Source organism: Meles meles, chromosome X (genome assembly GCF_922984935.1).
Source record: "Meles meles chromosome X, mMelMel3.1 paternal haplotype, whole genome shotgun sequence".
NCBI lineage: Eukaryota > Metazoa > Chordata > Mammalia > Carnivora > Mustelidae > Meles > Meles meles.
Window position 1 is genome coordinate 55288591 of NC_060087.1, and position 18281 is coordinate 55306871.

General features: G+C 37.0%; 1 protein-coding gene across 3 annotated transcripts in view; it reads left to right on the forward strand.

The window, feature by feature from the left end:
* The window catches only part of HEPH (hephaestin), a 137150-nt gene that overhangs the window by 92618 nt on the left and 26251 nt on the right, over positions 1-18281 (forward strand). The window lies entirely within an intron of this gene.

An 18281-nucleotide genomic window follows, 5' to 3' on the forward strand; every position in this document is an offset into this window, starting at 1 on the left:
TACTGGAAGCCTAGTTGGTAAAGAGATAATTTTAGAAGTTATGAATGTAGTTGGAAATAATACATGTTCTTACTTTATAATAGGTTATTATGATAGAGAGACAAGTAAACCTGTAATTGCAATGAAGTGTCTTTTGTGTTAATGGGAGCTTTTAAATTGTGCCAGAAAAGTATAACAAAGGGTACCTAAGAGGACAGCTAAGATGGTAGCATAGTAGGAGGACCCAAGGCCCCTCTTGTCCCTTGAACAAAACTAGCTAATTATTGGATCATTATGAATACCTAAGAGATCAGCCTGAGTATAGACAGAACAAATTCCACAAATAGAGGGAGAGAAAAGACCACACTGAAGAAGCAAGAAGTACAGAGATACAGTTTGGGGGAGATATAGATCATGCATTCTGCAGAGGGGAGGGAACCCTTGTCACAGAGAGAGGCATATGAGAGTAGAGCACACAAGGTAGTGCAAAAGGAGAATTCACCCCAAAGTCATTGGCTGGAAAAATGAGAGCGGCTGATTATCATGAGCTTTTGCAACAAGCAGGGCTTGGAGACTGGAGTTTTACAGGTCAGCAGGCACCTAAGGCATGCAGGGGGGAGATTGTTTGCTCTTCCAGGAACATGTCTGTGAGAGGTGGTATTGACAAGGATGCCTTTTAGGGGACAAAAGAGTCAGTGGATGCCATAGCTCTCCCTTTATCCTTCATATAGACATGAAGCCACCTGTCAAGGGCACCTTGGTCCAACACACACTGCCTAGCCTGCTTGTGCCAAGCTTCAGGCCCCTGTGCTCTGGTGCAACTGTTCTGCCTTGGATAAGCCTGCATCAGTCCCAGCACAGCAAGAGCTTTCCAAGAAGACCAGTGTGGGGCCCCACCCACATAGCATGTTCCTAATGTTTGGAGTTTTAAAAGTTAGCAGACTTGGAAGGAATAGAGTCTGGAAATCACTGAGATGCTCCAAGAGAGAAGGCAGGAAAACAACCCAGGAACAGACAGCATGAAAACAGTGATCCAAAAAAAGACTTGGATGCACAGCAGAGATTATTTGCTCTTCTGGAAGTGATTTCCCGAAAGCAGCAAACAAGGAAACCCCCCTGCTGGGAGAAAGGAACTGCCCGTTGCCATTGCCCCACGTTCCACATAAGCACAGAACCACCTGCACTAGTGTCTGCACAATGCACAGCACTGACACTGACTGCTTAACCTGCTTATACCAAGTCCCACAAATATGCACTCTACCATTACTGCCTTTCTTGGTCCAACTTGACTAAATCCCAGTGGAGTTAGTCATCCACACTATATCTCCCAAACAGATATTTTTGTAAAGCTCCAATTCTAGTGGAAGAAACATCATGTCTCATTTATCAAGTAGACCAGTGCACACCTAGATAAAACTCACCACATTCTGGCCAAGGTCCAAATGCTGCCGTATACAGGCAAGAAAAGCCTTTGGAGAGGACTTGTCTGAAGAATACAGTAGTCAAAACACAGCAGCAGAGTGTACACAACACACACCAGAGACACTTCCTGAGTGTCAAGCCCTGGACACTATATGACCTCTTCTTTATAAGGTTATTACTCTCAGGAATAGAGAACACAACAGAATTTCTAACACAGAGAAGATCGTGACTTAGACAAAATGCCAAGATGGGGGAATTCATCCCACATGAAACAAGATAGGGTCATGGCCAGAGACCTAATCAAAGTATATATGTGACATGCCTGATGGATAACTTAGAACAACCTCAAGGATAATCACTGGATTTGAGAAAAGAAGACTTCAGAGAGGCCCTTAATGTAGAGATAAAAGAGTTAAAAAAAGAATCAGTCAGAAATGAAAAACATAATAACAGATTTGAAATAGACTGGCTGTAATGAACACAAGTATAGAAGAAGCAGAGGAAAAATGAATGATACTGAAGAGAAAATAATGGAAAATGATGAAGCTAAACAAAGGAGAGAAAGAAGAATTTTGGAACATGAGATTAGACTTATAATCAGTGATGTCATCAAACATAACATTTATATCATAAGAGCCCCAGAAGTGAGAGGAAAGAGGATAGAAAATTTATTTGAGGAAATGACAGCTGAAAACTTTCCTACTCTGGAGAAGGAGACAGACATCCAAATCCAAGAAGCACAAAGGACTCCCATTAAAATCAACAAACGTAGGCCAATACCAAAACACACTGTAATAAAAATAGAGTGTTACACAAAAAAGTCCTAATGGCAGAAAGACAGTGGAAGTACCCAACTTAAAAGGGAAGACCCATCTAAGCTACAGATCTCCCCAGAGAAACTGTGAAGAATTGGGAAAAAATCTGTAGCCAAGAATACTCTATACAGCAATATTATCATTCAGAATAGAAGGAGAAATAAAGAGTTTTCCAAACAAATAAAAAAGAAAGGAGACTGTGACCACTAAATCAGCCCTGCAAGAAATATTAAAGGAGGCCCTTTGGGTGGAGGGAGAAAAGACCACAAGTGACGAGAGAATAAATGAACACAGAAAATATACAGAAAAAAAAGTGACAAGTAATGAAATGTCAACAGACATATCTATCAATAATGACTCTGAAAGTGAATGGACTGAACACTCCAACAAAAGACATAGGATGTCAGAATGGATAAAAAAAAGACCCATATATATGCTGCCTACACTCATTTTAGACCTAAAGACACTTGTAACTTGAAAAGGGAATATATATATATATATATATATATATATATATATATATATATATAGCATCTTCTTTATCCATTCATCTGTTGATGGACATCTAGGTTCTTTCCATAGTTTGGCTATTGTGGACATTGCTGCTATAAACATTCAGGTGCACGTGCCCCATCAGATCACTACATTTGTATCTTAAGGTTAAATACCCAGTAGTGCAATTGCTGGGTCATAAGGTAGCTCTATTTTTAACTTTTTGAGGAACCTCCATACTGTTTACCAGAGTGCCTTTACCAGCTTCCATTCCAAACAACAGTGTAGGAGGGTTCCCCTTTCTCCACATCCTCGCCAGCATCTGTCATTACTGACTTGTTAATTTAAGCCATTCTGACTGGTGTGAGGTGGTGTCTCATTTTGGTTTTTTTTTTAAAGATTTTATTTATTTATTTGACAAACAGAGATCACAAGTAGGCAAAGAGGCATGCAGAGAGAGAGGAGGAGGAAGCAGTCTCCCTACTGAGCAGAGAACCCAAAGCGGGATTTGATTCCAGGACCCTGAGATAATGATCTGAGCCAAAGGAAGAGGCTTTAACCCACTGAGCCACCAAGGCACCCCTCTCATTGTGATTTGGATTTGTATTTCCCTGATGCCAAGTGATGTGGAAGACTTTTTCATGTGTCTGTTGGCCATCTGGATGTCTTCTTTGCAGAAATGTCTGTTCATGTACTCTGCCCATTTCTTGATTGGATTCTTTATTCTTTGGGTGTTGAGTTTGATAAGTTCTTTATAGATTTTGGATACTAGCCCTTTATCCGATATGTCATTTGCAAATATCTTCTAACATTCTGTCAGTTGTCCTTTGATTTTGTTAACTGTTTTCTTTGCTGTGCAAAAGCATTTTATCTTGATGAAATGCCAATAGTTCATTTTTGCCCTTGCTTCCCTTGCCTTTGGCAATGTTCCCAGGAAGAAAATGCTGTGGCTGAGGTCGAAGAGGTTGCTGCCTGTGTTCTCCTCAAGGATTTTGATGTATTATTTTCTTACATTGAGCTCCTTCATCCATTTTGAGTCTGTTTTTGTGTGTGGTATAAGGAAATAATCCAGTTTCATTTTTCTACATGTGGCTGTCCAATTTTCCCAACACCATTTTTTGAAGAGGCTGTGTTTTTCCCATTGGACATTCTTTCCTGCTTTGCCAAAGACTAGTTGACCATAAAGTTGAGGGTCTATTTCTGGGATCTATATTCTGTTCCATTGATCTATGCATCTGTTTCTGTGCCAGTAACATACTGTCTTGCTCATAATATGTTTTTATAATTGTTTGTATTTCTTTGGTGTGGGTTGTGATCTCTCATCTTTCCTTCATGATTTTGTATATTTGGGTCCTTTCTCTTTTCTTTTTGATAAGTCCGCCCAGGGGTTTATCAGTCCTATTAATTATTTCAAAGAACCAGCTCCTAGTTTAGTTGTTTTGTTCTTTTTTTTGTTTGTTTGTTTCTATTTCATTGATTTCTGCTCGGATCTTTATTATTTCTCACCTCCTGCTGGGTTTAGGATTTCTTTAGTTGTTCTTTCTCTAGCTCTTTTAGGTGTAAGTTTAGGTTGTGTATTTGAGATCTTTCTTGTTTCTTGAGAAAGGCTTGTATTGCTGTGTATTTTCCTCTCAGGAATGCCCTTGCTGTGTCCCACAGATTTTGAGCCATTGTGTTTTCATTATCATGTGTTTCCATGAGTATTTTCAATTCCTCTTTAATTTCCTGGTTGGCCCATTCATTCTTTAGAAGGATGCTGTTTAGTCTCCATGTATTTGGGTTCTTTCCAAATTTCTTCTTGTGATTGAGTTCCAGCTTCAGAGCATTGTGGTCTAAAAATATGCAGGGAATGATCCCAATCTTTTGATACCGGTTGAGACCTAATTTATGACCCAGGATGTGATCTATTCTGAAGAATGTTCTGTGCTCACTAGAGAAGAATGTGTATTCTGTTTCTTTGGGATGGAATGTTCTGAATATATCTGTGATATCTATCTGTTCCAGTGTGTCATTTAAGGCCTTTATTTCCTTGTTGATCTTTTGCTTCAATGATCTGTGCATTTCAGTGAGGGGAGTGTTAAAGTTGCCTTCTATTATTGTATTGTTGTCTATGTGTTTCTTTGATTTTGTTATTAATTGGTTTATATAGTTGGCTTTCCCATGTTAGGGGCATAGATATTTAAAATTTTTAGATCTTCTTGTTGGGAAGACACTTTAGGTATGATATAGTGTCCTTCGTCATCTCTTATTATAGTCTTTGGTTTAAATTCTAATGATCTGATATAAGGTTTGCCACCCCAGCATTCTTTTGATGTTCATTAGCATAGTAAATTGTTTTCCACCCCCTCACTTTAAATCTGGAGGTGTCTTTGGCCTAAAATGAGGTTCTTGTTGACAACATATTGATGGATTTGGTTTTTTTTTAATCCATTCTGATACCCTGTGTCTTTTGATTGAGGCATTTAGCCCATTTAAATTCAGGGTAACTATTGAGAAATATGAATTTAGCACCATTAAATTGCCTGTAAGGTGACTGTTCCTGTATACTGTCTCTGTTCCTTTCTGAGCTACTACTTTTAGGGTCTCTCTTTGCTTAGATGACCCATTTCAATATTTCCTGTAGAGCTGGTTTGGTGTTTGCAAATTCTTTCAGTTTTTGTTTGTCCTGGAAGCTTTTTATCTCTCCTTCTATTTTTAATGATAGCCTAGGTGGATATGGTATTCTTGATTGCATGTTTTTCTCATTTAGTGCTCTGAATACATCATGACAGTTTTTTCTGGCCCACCAGTTCTCTGTGGATAAGTCTGCTGCCAATTTAATATTTTTTACCATTGTATGATACAAACTTCTTGTCGTGGGCTGCTTTCAGGATTTTCTTTTTGTTGCCAAGACTTGTAAATTTTACTATTAGATGAAGGGGTGTGGACCTATTCTTACTGATTTTGAGTGGAGTTCTCTGCACCTCCTTGATTTTGATGCTTGTTCCCTTTGCCATATTAGGGAGATTCTCTACAATAATTCTCTCCTATATACCTTCTGCTCCCATCTCTCTTTCTTCTTCTTCTGGAATCCCAATTATTCTAATATTGTTTCATCTTATGGTATACTTATGTCTCGAATTCTCCCCTTGTGGTCCAATATTTGCTTGTCTCTCTTTTGCTCAACTTCTTTATTCTCTGTCATTTGGTCTTCTATATCACTTATTCTTTCTTCTACCTCATTTATCCTAACAGTAAGAGCCTCCATTTTTTATTGCAGCTCAATCAAAATATAAATAAATAAATAGATAAATAAATAAAAATTAAAAAATACCTTTTCATTTCAACTTGATTAGATTTTAGTTCTTTTATTTCTTTAGAAAGGGCTTTTATTTCTCCAGACAGTTTTCTCTAATATCTTCCATGTCTTTTTTGAGCCCAGATAGCACCTTGAGAATCATCATTCTGAACTCTAGAGCTGACATATTACCAATGTCCATATTGATTATGTCCTTAGCCTTTGGTACTGCCACTTGTTCTTCTTCTTCTTTTTTTTTTTTCTTTTTTTGGTGAGTTTTTCCGCCTTGTCATTTTATCCAGATAAGAATATATGAAGGAGTGAATAAAATACTAAAAGTGTGGCCAAGACCCCAAGATTTTAACTAAATCAGAAGAGACCCAAAATCATGGGAGAAAGAAAGGGGGTAAAAAGTTCAGAAAAAAAATTAAAAAAGAAAACAAGATAAAAAAGAAAACAAATAAAAGAAAACATATGTATATATATATAAAGAAAAATGTAAAATAGAACATATATATGTCATATATATACAAACACATATATACACGTATATATACGTGTATATATGTGTTTGTATATATATGACATATATATGTTCTATTTTACATTTTTTCTTTATATATATACATTTGTTTTCTTTTATTTGTTTTCTTTTTTAATTTTTTAATATATTTAATATTTATTTTTTAATATATACACGTATATATATGTCATATATATATATACGTGTATATATATGTCATATATATATATACGTGTATATATATGTGTGTATATATGTGTATATATATGACATATATATACGTGTGTATATATGTGTGTATATATATGCACACATATATATGTTCTATTTTACATTTTTTCTTTATATATATATATATATATGTATATACTGGTGAATAGAACAGGGTCACCCACTTAATCTTGGGAGTGTTTTGTTCTCTTAGAAGAAACTACCTCTCAAAATTTTAAAGAATGAAAAATAAATATAGGGGTAAATGAAGGGATGGAATATGAGTATAAAGATGATTTTTTTTTAATTTCTAAAATAGGAGTTGATAAGATAATAGGTTAGGAGAATAAAGAAAAAGAAACTGGAGAGAATTTGCTCAGGCTGGAGACAAGAACAAAGCCCTCTGCTAGATTTAGGTATATTTTGATCTATTAGAAATTGTACCCCAAATTTTTTTAGAAGAAAAAACCCTATGTGTATACAAAACATAAAGTTAGATACAATGAAGGATAAAGTATGACTATAATAATGAAGGTTCAAAAAAGGTTTTTTTAATGAAAGTTATTAAGATAAACTAGCTAAAAACATTAAGAGAGGAAAGGGTAAAAGTTAAGAAAAATTTTATCAGAAGAAATAATAAAATTAAAAAAAATAGTTAACTTTGCAAGACTAAAGAATCATGGAGAGAAAGCCATGAATTCCATGCTTTGCTTTCTCCTCCTCTGGAATTCTGCTGTTCTTCTTGGTAAGTGAACTTGGTCTTGGCTGGATTTCTTGCTGATCTTCTGTGGGAGGGTCCTTATGTAGTAATTCTCAAGTGTCTTTGCTCGAGGCAAAATTGCACCACCCAAGCTAAGTAATCCTCTCAGGTTCACTTTCTGGAGCTTTTGTTCCTTGAAGGCTTTCCATAGAGTTCTGGAGGACAGGAATGAAAATGGTGACCTCCCAATCTCCAGCCCAGAGGAGGCAAGATCTCAGAGCCCCACTCTTCAGTGCACCCTCCGAGAAAAATGCTCAATCACTCCCATCTCCCTGGCCTCTGGCTGTGCTCTAAGCTCACACAGCCTGTGACCAAGTGTCTCTGTCTCTGGCACACAGCCCCTCCTGGAGTCTCTGAACCCCACAGATTCCTGAACTCTTCTGGGGGGAGGGTCTCTCCAGATCTTGTGGGGTCCCTGTTCACAGAGCAGTGGCCTGAGCCATGGATCACAATTTAAGGTAACCCCGAGTTGAGAGCTCACTCCTCAGCTCCATCTCTGTAGCTGGCTTCCCCACTCTAATACCTGTGAGCTCTGTTTCATTCAGAGAGCCCCTATAAGAGAGTCCCATGACCCCATGGGACCTGAGGACACACTGTCCCCACGTGGGCTTCACCCCTGCTTAACCTCTGGAGCAATGTCCCTCAGTGGAGCAGACTTTTAAAAGTTCTAATTGTGTGCTCTGTTGCTCCATTGCTCTGCCACTTGCCATGAGCCGGCCCCTCCCCTCACAGTCTATCTTCCCATCACTTTGGATTCACTTCTCCACCAGCCCTACCTTTCAGAAAGTAGGCAATTTTCTATTTCTAGAATTTCTGCTCTCCTTCTCTTTGATCTCGTGTTGGATTGGTAGGTGTTTGGAATGGTTTGATAAGCTATCTAGCTGATCTCCTGCTACCTGATGTCTTCTCAGCCTAATACTTCCCCACCATCTTGACTTCTCCCTGTGACAACTAGACTTTAAACAAAAACTGTAACAAGAGATGAAGAAGGGGAATCTCCAACAAGAAGATCTAACAATCATAAATATTTATGCCTCCAACTTGGGTATATCCAAATATATTAAACAATAACAAACATGAAGGAATCATTGATAATAATACAATAATAGAAGGAGAATTTAACAGCCCACTCACAACAATGGAAATATCATCTAAGTAGAAAATCAACAGGGAAACGATGGCTTTTATTGACACACTAGACCAGATGGACTTAACAGATATATTGAGAACATTTTATCCTAAAACAGCAGAATATACATTCTTTTCAAGGGCACATGGGGCATTCTCCAGAATAGATCACATACCAGATCATAAATCAGGCCTCCAACTGTAGAAAAAAGACTGACACAATGCTATACATATTTTTATCACAGTTCTATGATACTTGAAGTCAGCACGAGAAAAAATTTGGAAAGGTCACAAATACATGAAGGTTAAATAACATGCTACTAAAGAATGAAAAGACCACCAGGATATCAAAGAAGAGTTTTGTTTAAACATATATGGAAACAAATGAAAATGAAACCACAATGCTCTAAAAACTTTGTGATGCAGGAAAAGTGGTCCATAAGGGGAAGTATATAGCAGTAGAGGCCTGTCTCAAAAAGCAAGAACAATCTCAAATAAACAACATAATATTACATCTAAAGGAGCTACATAAAGAATAAGAAATTAAGCCTAAATCCAGCAGAACAATGGAAATAATAAATATTAGAACAGAAATAAATGAAATAAATGATATAGAAACAAACAAAAAACCCACCACCACCACCAACAACAACAAAAACAATTATAAGAGAATATGATAAATTCTAATATGTGAACAAATTGAACAACTTGGAAGAAACAGGTAAATTCCTACAACCATATAAACTGTTAAAGCAGAAACAGGAAGAAACAGGAAGAAATAGGAAATTCAAACAATAAGCAGCAAAGAAATTGAAACAGTAATCAAAAATCTCCCATGAAACAGATCCTGGGTGGCATATTTGGTTCAATATCTGACTGTTGGCTTCAGCTAAGGTCATGATCTCTCAGCTGTGAGATTGAGCCCCATGTGAGGCTCCACATTCAGTGAGAATTCTGCTCCAAATTTTTTTTCTCTCTTCTCCATCTGTCCCTCCCTGCTCACATGCTCTCTCTCTCTCTCTCAAATGAATAAATAGATGATTAAAAAAAAAATCTCCCAACAAACAAAAGTCCAGGGCCAGATGGCTTCACATGTGAATTCTACAATACATTTAAATAAAACTTAATACTAATTCTTCCCAAACTATTTCAAAAATAGAAATGGAGTGTAAACTTCCAAATTCTTTCTATGAGGTCAGCATTACCCTAATACCAAAACTAGAAAAAGAATCCACAAAAAATGGGGCGCCTAGGTGGCTCAGTGGGTTAAAGCCTCTGCCTTCAGCTCAGGTCATGATCCCAGGGTCCTGGGATCGAGCCCCGCATTGGGCTCTCTGCTTGGCAGGGAGCCTGCTTCCTCCTCTCTCTCTCTCTGCCTGCCTCTCTCCCTACTTGTGATCTCTATCTGTCAAATAAATAAATAAAATCTTTAAAAAAAAAGAATCCACAAAAAATTAAAGTATAGGCCAATATCCCTGAAGATCAGAAAGGGAAAAATCTTCAATAAAATACTAGCAAAGCAATCCCAACAGTACATTAAATAAATCATTCACCATAATCAAGTGAGGTTTATACCTGGGCTGCAAATATGGTTCAATATTTGCAAATCAATTAACATGACACACTGCATTAATAAAAGAAAGATAAGGGGCGCCTGGGTGGCTCAGTGGATTAAGCCGCTGCCTTCGGCTCAGGTCATGATCTCAGGGTCCTGGGATCGAGCCCCGCATCGGGCTCTCTGCTCCGCAGGGAGCCTGCTTCCTCCTCTCTCTCTCTCTCTGCCTTCCTCTCTGCCTACTTGTGATCTCTCTCTCTGTCAAATAAATGAATAAAAAAAAATAAAAGAAAGATAAGATACAAATGATTCTCTCAATAGATACAAAAATACATTTGACAAAATAAAACATCCATTCATTATAAAAACCCTCAACAAAGTACATTACAAGGAACATACCTCAACATAATAAAGAACATGTACCAAAAAACCCACAGCTAATATACTCAATGGGGAAAAACTTAGAACTTTTCCTCTACAGTCAGGAACAAGACAGGGATGTCCATTCTCATAAATGTTATTTAACATAGTACAGGAAGTTTTACCCCCAGTAAACAACAAAGAGAAATAAAAGGCATTCAGATCAGTAAGGAAGAAGTCAAACTTTCACTATTTGCCGATGACATGATACTCTATTGAAAACCCCACCAAAAATTTGCTAAAAATTGGTAGACAAATTCATTAAAGTCACAGAAAACAAAAATCAATGGACAGAAATTTGTTGCATTTCTATACACCAATAATGAAGCAGTAGAGATAGAAATCAAGGAATCAATTCCATTTACTATTGTACTAAAACCAATAAGATACCTAGGAATAGACCTAATGAAAGAGATAAAGGATCTGCACTCTGAAAACTATAAAACACTGATGAAATAAATTGAAGATGACAGAGAAATGGAAAATGTCCCATGCTCATGGATTGGAGCAATGTAGTGATCAAGTTGCTATGGTACTGGCACAAAACAAGCACATAGATCAATGGAACAGAATAGAAAACCCAGAAATGCATCCATAACTATATGATTAATTAATCTTTGACAATGCAGGAAATAATATCCAATGGAAAAAAGACAGTCTCTTCCATAAATGGTGTTGGGAAACCTGGACAGCAACATTCAAAACTTTGACATCACCCTTACTTAGCAACTTCTTACAGGATATGTCTCCTGAGACAAGGGAAACAAAACAAAAATAAACTACTGGGACTTCATCAAGATAAAAATGTTCTACACAGTGAAGGAAACAATCCACAAACTAAGTCAACCTACAGAGGGAGAGAAGATATTTACAAATGACATATTTTATAAATGGTTTCTGTGCAAAATATATAAAGAATTTACCAATCTCAACATCCTAAAACAATCCAGTTAATTAATGGGCAAAAGGCATGAACAGATATTTTTCCAAATAAGACATACAGATGGCTAACAGATGCATGGAAAGATGATCTACATCTCTCATCATCAGGGAAATGTAAATCACAGTTCTATTGAGCTATCACCTCACACCAGTTAGAATGGCTAATATTAACAATAGAAGAAACAAAAGGTTGTGGCAATTGATGCAGAGAAAGGAGAGCACTCTTAGTGGTTTTGGTGGGAATGCAAAGTGAAGCAGCTACTCTGGAAAACAGGATACTGTTTTCTCAGAAAGTGAAAAATGGAACTACCCTATAATCCAGCAATTGCACTCCTAGCTATTTACCCAATGGTTACAAAAATATTAATTCAAATGGATATACATACTTGGATGTTTATAGTAGCATTATCAATAATAACAAAATTATGGAAAGAGTCCAAATGCCCATTAGCTGATGAGCAGATAAAGAAGATGTGATGTATATACAATGAATATTATTCACACATAAAAAAAAAATTCTGTCTTGTCATTTACAATGATGTGGATGGAGATAGAGGGTATAATGCTAAGCAAAATAAGTCAGTCAGAGAAAGATAACACCATATGATATCACTCACATGTGAAATTGAAGAAACAAAACAAATGAACATAGGAGGAAAAAAAAGAGAGGCAAACCAAGAAACAGGATCTCAATTATACAGAACAAACTGATGGTTACCAGAGGGGATGTGGGCAGGAAGAGAGGTTAAATAGGTGATGGGTATTAAAGGGACATTTGTGATGACCACCGGATGTTGCATGTAAGTGATGAGTCATGCACATGAAACTAAGAGTATACTATATGTCAACTACCCGGGATTTAAATAATAACCTAGAAAGAAAAAAAATGAAAAAAAGAAAAGGATACTTAATTTAATGTTTGGATGGTTGAGGATAATTTTCTAGAGTAGGTAATATCACAAATGAGATTTAAATCAGTAGTTTTCAAAACTTAGCTGGCATCAGAATCATCTAGAAGGCTTTAAGGATAAATTGCTGGGATCAATCCTTAGAATCTTTGTTTCAGTAGGTCTGGGATGGCATTGAAGAATTTGTTCTTTTGAACAAGTTCTCAGGTAATTCTTGTGTTGCTGAATCAGGAAATCTCAGAGCACTGTGAGAACCACTGATCTAAAGGATAAGAACACACACACACACACACACACACACACACACACACACACAGTAAAGGGATAGTGTGGAAGAAAAGCAGGAAAACAAAAAGTTCAGTTGTAGGTAATTTAATGTGTAAAGACCTAATAGTAAGAGTGATGAAGTTTGAAGTAGAGGGAAGAGGATAGATAGGCTATAAAAAAGATCAGTGAAGTAAAATCAACAAGATTCAGTGACTAATTGGATATTGAAGATGAAAAATAGAGGATTCTTGAAAGACATCCACATTTTTGGAGGAGAATTGTGGAATGGTCCCCAGATTTGGGGCTTAAAGTTTAAGTAGTGATGTCATTAACCAAGATAGGGAACATGGGAGGAATCTGACTTGGGATGGGAGAGATTGCATAATGATGTGTTCACTTTTGATTGTTGAATTTGAAATGTCTGTAAGACAACCAAATAGAGGCCTCTAATAGACATAGAAGTCTGAAGCTCAGGAAAAAAGTTATGATCTCATAGAATAAATTTGAAAGGCATCAATTTTTAAGTAGTAATTGAAGGCAAAGTAATGAACACAGTTGTGACATAAGAGTGCATTAAATGAGATTGTAAGAATTCTAGGATAAGACCTGAAAAAAGATCAATTTTTAAAGGAGATAGCGATTGGAAAATAAGCCTGAGAAAAAGTGAGCAAGATTTTAGAAGGAAAACCAGGAGGAGGTGGTATCAACGATGTTAAGAAGATCATTTTAGGGGCGCCTGGATGGCTCAGTGGGTTAAGCCTCTGCCTTTGGCTCAGGTCATGATCCCAGGGTCCTGGGATCAAGCCCCACATCAGGCTCTCTGCTCCGCAGGGAGCTCCGCAGGGAGCCTGCTTCCTCCTCTCCCCCTGCCTGCCTCTCTGCCTACTTGTGATTTCTCTCTGTCAAATAAATAAAATATTTTAAAAAAAGAAGATCATTTTAAGGACAAAATATCAACAGTTTCAGCTGTTTCAGAGAGGTTAAATAAAAATGGAAATTTTTCCATTGGATGTAGCAATAGGGGAGAAGCTGGTGGTTTTAATAAACTGGTGGAAAAGAAGCCAGATTTAAATGGACTGGTAGGATGTAAGGATGCATTGGAAGAAGGAAAACCAGTTAGAAATTGTAATAATCTATACAAGTGATGATAATGACTTAAACAAAGATGGTAGAAAATTATGATTGAGATTCAGGACGAATCAATAAGATATGGAGATTGATAGTCAAGGGGATGAGGGAGTTGGTTGGTTTAAGGTTAAACAAACAGATTCTGGGATTAAGTACCTGGATAGTGGTAACACACACAAAGAAAATAAAAACAGAAAACAAGGTGTGTTTTTGTTTATTTGTTCAGTGGGGAAGATAATAAGGTTATTTTTTAGCAGTTTGAATGTGTGGTATCTGTGAGGAATCCAGGTGGAAATTAGAGCACTTATATAAACCTGAGGTTATACCTAATTTGAGTACGGGCTTGCAACTGGGAAGAGACACATGTATCAATGTAAAATATGTAATTATAAAATGTTGACACCACAAAATATGAACGTTTTTATAAATGCACATAATATATTCTATACAAGACAGATTTACTTTTTAAAGATTTTATTTATTTTATTTGACTCAGAGAGAGAGTGCAAGCAGGAGGAGCATCAGGCAGAGCAGGTAGAGGGAAAAGCAGGTTCTCTGATGAGCAAGGAGCCCAATGTGGAACTCAATCCCAGGACTCTGGAATCATGACCTGAGCCAAAGGCAGCCACTTAACCTGCTGAGCCACCCAGGTGTCCCAACTAACTGGAATTAAAAAAAAAAACAAAAAACTTAAAAAAAAAAAAGTAAATCTGGGGTGCCTGGATGTCTCAGTCAGTTAAGCAGCTGCCTTTGCTCAGGTCAAGATACCATGGTTCTGGAATCAAGCCCCATGTCAGACTCTCTGCTCAGTGAGGTGTCTGCTTCTCCCTCTGCCTGCTTCTCCTCCTGCTTTTGCTCTTTCTCTGTCTGACAAATAAAAAAAATCTCTAAAAAAATAAATTCCAGTTAGTTAACATACAGTGTAAGATTAGTTTCAGGTGTACATTACAGTGATTCAACGCTTCCACACATCACCTTGTGCTCATCATGACAAGTGCACTCATAATCCTCATCACCTTTTTAACCCATTCCCCCACACACCTCTCCTCTGGTAGCCATCAGTTTGTTCTCCATAATTAAGAGTTAATTTTATGATTTGCTTCTCTCTGTTTTTGTTCCTTTGCTCATGTTTCTTAAATTCCACATGAGTCAAACCGTATGGTATTGTCTTTCTCAGGCTGTCCTATTTCATGTACCATAATGCTCTCTAGTTCCATTCATGACCTTGCAAATCGCAAGGTTATGGCTGAGTAATATTCCTGTGTGTGTGTGTGTGTGTGTGTGTGTGTGTGTGTGTGTGTGTGTGTGTCTTCTTTATCCATTCATCAGGTCATAGACATTTGGGCTATTTCCTTAATCTGGCTATTGTAGATAATACTGCTATAAACATCAGAGTGTATGTGTCCCTTTGAATCAGTGTTTTTGTATTCTTTCAGTAAATACCTAATAGTGCAATAAAGGATTGTATGGTGGTTCAATTTTTAACTTTATTTATTTTTTTGAGAGGGAGGGACAGAAGGAGAGATAGAGAATCTTAACCAGGCTCCAAGTCCAATGCAGAGCCCAACACGGGGCTTGATCTCACAACCCTGAGATCATGACCAGAGCCAAAATCAAGAGTTGGATGCTTAACTCTGTCACTCAGGTGCTCCCTTTTCGAGGAACCTGCATAGTTTTATAGAGTGGCTGCACCAGTTTGCATTCCCACCAACAGTGCAAGAGGATTCCTCATTCTTCACATCCTTGCAAACACTTGTTTTCTTGGTTTCTTGTGTTGTTGAAGTTAGCCATTCTGACTGGTGTGAAGGGATATCTCATTTTAGTCTTGATTTGCACTCTCCTCAAGGATTTTGATGGATTCCTTTCTCACATTGAGGTCCTTCATCCATTTGGAGTCTATTTTCGTGTGTGGTGTAAGGAAGTGGTCCAATTTCATTTTTCTGCATGTGGCTGTCCAATTTTCCCAGCACCATTTATTGAAGAGGCTGTCTTTTTTCCATTGGACATTCTTTCCTGCTTTGTCGAAGATCAGTTGACCATAGAGTTGAGGGTCGATTTCTGGGCTCTCTATTCTGTTCCACTGATCTATGTGTCTGTTTTTGTGCCAGTACCATGTTGTCTTGATGATGACAGCTTTGTAATAGAGCTTGAAGTCCGGAATTGTGATGCCACCCACTTTGGCTTTCTTTTTCAATATTCCTTTGGCTATTCGAGGTCTTTTCTGGTTCCATATAAATTTGAGGATTATTTGTTCCATTTCTTTGAAAAAAATGGATGGTATTTTGATAGGGATTGCATTAAATGTGTAGATTGCTTTAGGTAGCATGGACATTTTCACAATATTTATTCTTCCAATCCAGGAGCATGGAACATTTTTCCATTTCTTTGTGTCTTCCTCAATTTCTTTCATGAGTACTTTATAATTTTCTGTGTATAGATTCTTAGCCTCTTTGGTTAGGTTTATTCCTAGGTATCTTATAGTTTTGGGTACAATTGTAAATGGGATTGACTCCTTAATTTCTCTTTCTTCTGTCTTGTTGTTGGTGTACAGAAATGCAACTGATTTCTGTGCATTGATTTTATATCCTGACACTTTACTGAATTCCTGTACAAGTTCTAGCAGTTTTGGAGTGGAGTTTTTTGGGTTTTCCACATATAGTATCATATCATCTGCGAAGAGTGATAGTTTGACTTCTTCTTTACCAATTTGGATGCCTTTAATTTCTTTTTGTTGTCTGATTGCTGAGGCTAGGACTTCTAGTACTATGTTGAATAGCAGTGGTGATAATGGACATCCCTGCCGTGTTCCTGACCTTAGTGGAAAAGCTTTCAGTTTTTCTCCATTGAGAATGATATTTGCGGTGGGTTTTTCATAGATGGCTTTGATAATATTGAGGTATGTGCCCTCTATCCCTACACTTTGAAGAGTTTTGATCAGGAAGGGATGCTGTACTTTGTCAAATGCTTTTTCAGCATCTATTGAGAGTATCATATGGTTCTTGTTCTTTCATTAATGTGTTGTATCACATTGATTGATTTGCGGATGTTGAACCAACACTGCAGCCCTGGAATAAATCCCACTTGATCGTGGTGAATAATTGCACTTCCTTATAAGTGATAATGAGGATCTCTTCATATGTCTGTTGACCATCTGGACGTCTTCTTTGGAAAAAATGTCTATTCATATCTTATACCCATTTTTAAATGGATTATAGTTTTTTGGGGTATTGAGTTCACTATATATTTTGGAAACTAGCCCTTTATCAATTGTTACTTGCAAATATCTTATCTCATTCAGTAAGTCACCTTTTAGTTTTGTTGATCATATTCTTTGCTGTGCAGAAGCTTCTTATTTTGTTGAAGTCCTAATAGTTTACTTTTCCTTTTGTTTTCCTTGTCTGAAAAGATATATATAGAAAGAAGTTGCTACAGCCACTGTTGAAGAAGTTACTTACTCTACTCTATTATAGGATTATTTTTATGGTTTTAGCTATCACGTTAAGACCTTTAATCCATTTTGAATTTATTTTTGTGTATGCTGTAAGAACATAGTTTCATTCTTTTACATGTTATTGTCCAGCTTTCCCAACACCATTTGTGGAAGAGACATTTTTTATGCCATAATATATTTTTTCTTATTTTGTCAAAGATTAATTGCCCATATGGTTATGGGTTCATTTTTGGGTTTTCTAGTTTGTTCTATTGAACAATGTGTCTATTTTTATACCAGTACCATAGTATTTGAATTACTACAGCTTTGCAATATAACTTGAACTCTGGGATTGTGGTGCCTCCAGCCTTGTTTTTCTTTTTCATGTTGCTTTGGCTATTTGGAGTCTGTTGTGGTTTAATACAAATTTCGGGATTGATTGTTCTAGCTCTGTAAAAAAAGGCTGGTGACATTTTGATAGGGATTGTATAAAATGTGGAGATTGCTTTGGGTAGTGACATTTTAACAATATTTATTCTTCCACTACATGAACATATAATATTTTTCCATTTCTTTGTGTCACCTTCAATTTCTCTCATTGGAGTTCTATAACTTTTTTTTAATAATTAATATATTATTATATTAACAATTTGGTTTATTAATTATGTTAATTTTAATGTGCATACTATATAGTATGTATACTAAATTTCTTTCTTTTTTTTTTAAAGATTTTATTTATTTATTTGACAGAGAGATCACAAGTAGGCAGAGAGGCAGGCAGAGAGAGAGAGAGGGAAGCAGGCTCCCTGCTGAGCAGAGAGCCCCATGGGGGACTCGATTCCAGGACCCTGAGATCATGACCTGAGCCGAAGGCAGCGGCTTAACCCACTGAGCCACCCAGGCGCCCCTCTTTTTTTTTTTCCGATTTTTTTTCTTATTTGTTTATTTACAGCATAACAGTGTTCATTGTTTTGGCATCACACCCAGTACTCCATGCAGTATGTGCCCTCCTTATTACCCACCAC